Here is a 7,026-nt window from a genome sequence, read left to right on the forward strand (position 1 = left end):
TATCACAGATACCTTTAAAAAAACTAAAGTAGGAGCGTGGATTCGAAAACCAGTCAGTATTTGGTGTGACCGTTTAACTTGTGCAGCGCGACACATTTCCTTCACATAAGAGTTGATCAGGCTGTTGATTGTGGCCTGTGGAATGTTGTCCTACTCCTCTTGGTTGTGCGAAGTTGCTGGACATTGGTGGGAACTGGAACACGCTGTCGTATACGTCGATCCAGAGCATCTCAAAGCTGCTCAATGAGTGACTGGTTGTTTAGTATGCAGGCAATGGAAGAACTGGGACATTTTCAGCTTCCAGGAACTGTGTACAGATCCTTGCGACATGGGGCCGTGCATTATGGCGACGGATGAATGGAACGAGAGTGGGCCTCAGGATCTCGTCACGGTATCTCTGTGCATTCAAATTGCCATCGATAATATGTAATTCTGTTAGTTGTCTCTTATGCCTGCCCATACCATGCCGCCACCATGGAGCATTCTGGGTACTCTTCAAGCCCTTGAATAAGTAGGTGTGTCCAAACTTTTGACTGGTACTGTATATAAACTCAGCAAAAAAAGAAACGTCCTCTCACTGTCAACTGTGTTTAATTTCAGCAAACTTAACATGTGTAAATATTTGTATGAACATAAGATTCAACAACAGAAAAAAACTAAACAAGTTCCACATATTAACAGAAATGGAATAATGTGTCCCTGAACAAAGAGAGGGGTCAAAATCAAAAGTAACAGTCAGTATCTGGTGTGGCCACCAGCTGCATTAAGTATTGCATTGCATCTCCTCCTCACGGATTGCACCAGATTTGCCAGTTCTTGCTGTGAGATGTTACCCCACTCTTCCACCAAGGCACCTGCAAGTTCCCAGGCATTTCTGGGGCGGAACGGCCCTAGCCCTCACCCTCCAACAGGTCCCAGTCCCAGATCCAACAGGTCCCAGACGTGCTCAATGGGATTGAGGCCTGGGCTCTTCGCTGGCTATGGCAGAACATTCCTGTCTTGCAGGAAATCACACACAAAATGAGCAATATGGCTGGTGGCATTATCATGCTGGAGGGTCATGTCAGGATGAGGCTGCAGGAAGGGTACCACAAGGAGGGAGGAGGATGTCTTCCATGCAACACACAGCGTTGAGATTGTCTGAAATGATAACAAGCTCAGTCCGATGATGTTGTGAAATACCGCCCCAGACCATGATGGACCCTCCAGAGTACAAGCCTTGTTTTAACGCTCAGCAAAGGACCTTGTGAAGGTGAAGAAGTCAGGAAGTTAAAGCTTGGTCGCAAATGGGTCTTCCAAATGGACAATGACCCCAAGCATACTTCCAAAGTTGTGGCAAAATGGCTTAAGGACAACAAAGTCAAGGTATTGGAGTGGCCATCACAAAGCCCTGACCTCAATCCTATAGAAAATATTTGGGCAGAACTGAAAAAGTGTGCGAGCAAGAAGGCCTACAAACCTGACTCAGTTACACCAGTTCTGTCATGGGGAATTGGCCAAAATTCACCCAACTTATTGTGGGAAGCTTGTGGAAGGCTACCCAAAACGTTTGACCCAAGTTAAACAATTTAAAGGCAATGCTACCAAATACTAATTGAGTGTATGTAAACTTCTGAACCACTGGGAATGTAATGAAATAAATAAAAGCTGAAATAAATCATTCTCTCTACTATTATTCTGACATTTCGCATTCCCTAAAATAAAGTGGTGATCCTAACTGACCTAAGGCAAATCATTTTTACTTGGATTAAATGTCATGAATTGAGGGCCTCCTGGGTGGCGCAGTGGTCTAAGGCACGGCATCGCAGTGATAGCTGTGCCACCAGAGACTCTGCGTTCGAGCCCAGCCTCTGTCTGTCGTGACTGGGAGATCCATGGGGCAGCGCACAATTGGCCTAGTGTCATCCGCGTTAGGGAGGGTTTAGCTGGTAGGGATATCCTTGTCTCATCGCGCACTAGCAACTCCTGTGGCGGGCCGGGTGCAGTTCACGCTGATGAGGTCACTAGGTGTACAGTGTTTCCTCTGACACATTGGTGCGGCTAGCTTCCGGGTTGGTTGTGCGCTGTGTTAATTAAGAAGCAGTGCGTTTTGGTTGGGTTGTGTTTCGGAGAACGCATGGCTCTCCCCAACTTTGTCTCTCCCGAGCCCGTACAGGAGATGTAGCGATGAGACAAGACAGTAACTACTAATAATTGGATACCACGAAATTCGGGAGGAAAAGAAATCAGGAATTGTGAAAAACTGAGTTTAAATGTATTTGGCTAAGGTGTATGTAAACGTCCAACTTCAGCTGTATGTAGGAGAAACATACACAAACATTCACAGAGGCAGACATGAACTCCATACTCACAGTCTTGACCTTGTTCTCTGTAGCACAGTGAGGAAATCCTCAGTGTGCTACAGAGAACTGGTGTGGCAGGACAGGAAACAAGCTCTCTTTATGTCCTCTGCTCCTCAGGTACCAGGTCACTCTTGTTGAACACCAGCAGGACCCTGTCTGAGATAGCCTCCATGTATGCACTCGGGGTGCTCCTGGCTGGGGTTGGGCAACACAGTGCCTGCTGAGGATCTGGGGGTAGCTGGGTGGAGTCCACCACTACTAGGGTCAGGTCAGTCTGCTACACCCTGAAGAGAACAGAACAGAATTGTACATTTTTGTTGAATCAATCTTCTGTATCTTTATGTGGACTCTCCCCCATCCATACGGACTAGCAGCAGCAGGATGCTTATTCTGACCACCTCATTCCTGCCCTTCCACAGGTTATGAGCCCTAGATCCCCTGACAGACACACAGAAAGTCACCTTAAGTACAATAACTATCTGCACTTCCTACTGGGCCAACTCTCCCCACTCTCTCCCTGCAGTCAGCCGGGTGAAGTCTGTGGGGGAAGGGGTGTGTGTGTGTGTGCACATTGACAGGGCCGACAGTATGTAGTCTGATCCCTGAGTGAGAAGGAGTGTGTGTACTCAGGGAGGGGTGTATACACATTTCTCCTTCCCCAAACTGTTGCCACAAAGTTGGATGCACAGAATCATCTAGAATGTCATTGTACACTGTGGCGTTAATATTTCCCTTCACTGGAACTAAGGGGCCTGGCCCGAACCATGAAAAACAGCCTCAGACCATTATTCCTCCTCCACCAAACTTTACAGTTGGCACTATGCATTCAGGCAGGTAGCGTTTTTCTGGCATCCGCCAAACCCAGAGGCAAGGGTGGATACTTTGAAGAAAAAAATATACATTTTGATTTGTTTAACACTGTTTTGGTTACTACACATTTTCTTATGTGTGTAACCCTCTCCCCAGGCTCAAATGTGACTCTCACAATTTGATCTTACTTAGAATATCTCAACAGCATGGGATATTAGGTGAGAAGGACATCTCCAATAAGAATCCATATTGTAAACTCGCTAGAGTGATGACAACTAGAGTATTAACTTCAGATACAGTAGAACGATTCTAGATTTTTGTTATTATAAGGATATGCTTTCCAATGCATTTAAATTCAACTGAAACAGTAAATGACTCCACCAATGCAACAGACATAAGGTTCAAGATGTAACGTTATATTATCACATTTCGAATGTACCACATGAAAAGAAATTAAAATAATAAACCCCAATGATTTTTCACAACCCATGTCCAAATGACTTGCAAGCTTGCTTAAACCCGTTGACGCGCATTGGAGCTAAAAAAGAAGAAGTCCCGAAGCACCCCACCATTGTGATTACTCGTAGATATTTCCTCAGCGAAGTATAGAAGTTCCGTGCAGGTGTCCTCACAAGATCCACAGCAAGCACAGCTATCAATGCAGAGTACTCCTTAGCAGCAACAGATATCCCATGGAAACATGAACTCGTTAATCTTCCACGAGCAATTCTCTCCAGGTCTCGAACGATGCTAGGCTAACCTCGGTAACTTCAGTCTCTGCTAAGTCTTTCTTAACAAAATAACAATACTCTCCTATAAAATCAAATAAGTATTTCCCTTCAAAACTCTGTAGATTTGGGCTTGGTTCTATTTTTATCGTCTTCTTTCATACACTGCTCAAAAAAATAAAGGGAACACTTAAATAACACAATGTAATGTAACTCCAAGTCAATCACACTTCTGTGAAATCAAACTGTCCACTTAGGAAGCAACACTGATTGACAATAAATTTCACATGCTGTTGTGCAAATGGAATAGACAACAGGTGGAAATTATAGGCAATTAGCAAGACACCCCCAATAAAGGAGTGGTTTTGCAGGTGGTGACGACAGACCACTTCTCAGTTCCAATGCTTCCTGGCTGATGTTTTGGTCACTTTTGAATACTGGCGGTGCTTTCACTCTAGTGGTAGCATGAGACGGAGTCTACAACCTACACAAGTGGCTCAGGTAGTGCAGCTCATCCAGGATGGCACATCAATGCGAGCTGTGGCAAGAAGGTTTGCTGTGTCTGTCAGCGTAGTGTCCAGAACATGGAGGCGCTACCATGAGACAGGCCAGTACATCAGGAGACGTGGAGGAGGCCGTAGGAGGGCAACAACCCAGCACTTTTCCACTTTAATTTTGAGTGTGACTCCAAATCCAGACCTCCATGGGTTGATAAATTTGATTTCCATTGATCATTTTTGTGTGATTTTGTTGTCATCACATTCAGTTATGTAAAGAAAAAAGTATTTAATAAGAATATTTCATTCATTCAGATCTAGGATGTGTTATTTTAGTGTTCCCTTTATTTTTTTGAACAGTGTAGTTGTTCTTGATCAACACTGATAATGTCTCTCCATCTCTTTTTCAACATCTCCCTTTTTCGTTCAACGTCTCTTTCCCAGGCCTCCTGTTAACCAGGTCAACTCTGCCATTGGCCACAGCTTAACAAGCGACCTTTTGGTCAAAACTTAAACTTAAACGTAACCCAACCTATTCCTTTGTACATTAAATAAACATTTTTTCCAAAAGAAAGGCATTAACGACATTACAATTCAGGAGCATTTCGAACACTTTTTAAATCAAATACCAACACTATACTTGGTTTTAACAAGGGTATTACATGTGTTATTTAATTTTGACTGGTACTGTATAATTTTTTTATTCTTCCACTTTGAAATAGTATTTTGTGTAGAATGTTGGCAAAAAAATGACAGTATGGCAACAAATGAATTCTACATCATTTTAATGGCTTTCTCCATTCTGATTGTTTTATACGCAAACGAACTAGGACAAAACTGACAGTGAAGTAGTCCAATTTGTAAATCTTTTCATTTATTTAGCATTGTATCAAAACATTGATATACACTGTATTGTAAAAATCCATACCGTATGTGGATCCATACCAGGTAACTTAAAATAGAATATATTGCCCAGGTTTATGGTGACTTTCTTCAGAAGGTTGTGGTATTTTGAATCTAGAGCATAATAATAGTCAGCCACTCTTGGAGGAGCATAATAGTTCAATTGAGGGTGCTTGTTTCCAACTATAAATCTTGGTTGGTCTGCATGGTACTGAGTTTCCTTTCTGCTTGTGTCTGATGCATGACAGAGCTACAGGTGAAGGAGTCTCTACTGTTCTCAGGAAATCCTTTGTTTAGGGCCTGTTTTTTTTAGCCCTGTGTGATGTCACACACACTCACTCCATCTTACCCTGAGTCAACCAAGGGGAGTGGGCACACAGAGCGGATCTGTGAATGTGAACCCCATTGCCCCCAATTACACCACGTATGCTGGATTTCACTCAGATACGAATGAAGTGTATTAATTTTAGGAGAACTCTCTCTCTCCACGCTGTCTAGACTGTCTCTGAGCCCCGCAGTGTCACTCAAGAGGACAGGGAACCCCACAATGTCCAGTGTGGTCTCCACCACGTCCCTGGTGGTCCCTGCAACGAATGAGAGGGATGGGGAGAGAGATCGAGAGGGATGACGGAGAGAGAGGGCTTGAGAGAGAGATCGAGAGGAGTGGGGGAGAGAGAGAGATGAGGGAGAGGGATGGGGAGAGAGATCGAGAGGGATGACGGAGAGAGAGGGCTTGAGAGAGAGATCGAGAGGAGTGGGGGAGAGAGAGAGATGAGGGAGAGGGATGGGGAGAGAGATCGAGAGGGGTGACAGAGAGAGAGGGCTTGAGAGAGAGATTGAGAGGAGTGGGGGAGAGAGAGAGATGAGGGAGAGGGATGGGGAGAGAGATCGAGAGCGGTGACAGAGAGAGAGGGCTTGAGAGAGAGATCGAGAGGAGTGGGGGAGAGAGAGAGATGAGGGATGGGGAGAGAGATCGAGAGGGATGACAGAGAGAGAGGGCTTGAGAGAGAGATCGAGAGGAGTGGGGGAGAGAGAGAGATGAGGGATGGGGAGAGAGATCGAGAGGGATGACAGAGAGAGAGAGAGTTGGATGGGGAGAGAGAGAGAGAGTGAGATAGAGGGATTACGACACAAATAGAGAGGGGCGGTGAAATTCGCATCTATAAGGAAACCGAAAGCATTCTTTATATATTTTTTATATCCCATATCTATCTTATTTCATCCTCTTGGAAACATGTCAAAATTAGATAATCGACAAACACATCAACCGTCTCCTGCCATGGGATATTTTCATCCAGACTCACATGGCTTAATTCAGATTTAGTCCGGCTAAACTATACGTACATAGTGTAAAGTACTATATGGTAGCATTCCTACCTCCCAGCTGCCCAGCCAAAAGACTAACAGCCAGGCTCGGTCATTAATCGGTGTCAGAGCTAAGGGCATGAGTCAGGCCCTGGGAAAGACAAAGCTCAATAGGAAACAATAACAGGACTTTATATGGAGTCAGATAAATACATCTATTATTCGGATAGGAAGCCCTGTGGTGCAGCCTCCAAACACACATGGTTGCATAAATGTCAATAGGCAGTTATTTTCTCTCAAGGGACATCGGACATAAGCAGTATCGTGAGTGTGCGTAGTCTTTCTCTGTGAGTCATTGTCATTCGTGTGTGACATTTGCAGAATGTTTTAGGTGTGTATTCTCTAGAATTAAGTGTATGTGCATGACTAAGTGTACTCATA

This window comes from Oncorhynchus gorbuscha, linkage group LG06 (genome assembly GCF_021184085.1).
Source record: "Oncorhynchus gorbuscha isolate QuinsamMale2020 ecotype Even-year linkage group LG06, OgorEven_v1.0, whole genome shotgun sequence".
In the NCBI taxonomy this organism is placed as follows: domain Eukaryota; kingdom Metazoa; phylum Chordata; class Actinopteri; order Salmoniformes; family Salmonidae; genus Oncorhynchus; species Oncorhynchus gorbuscha.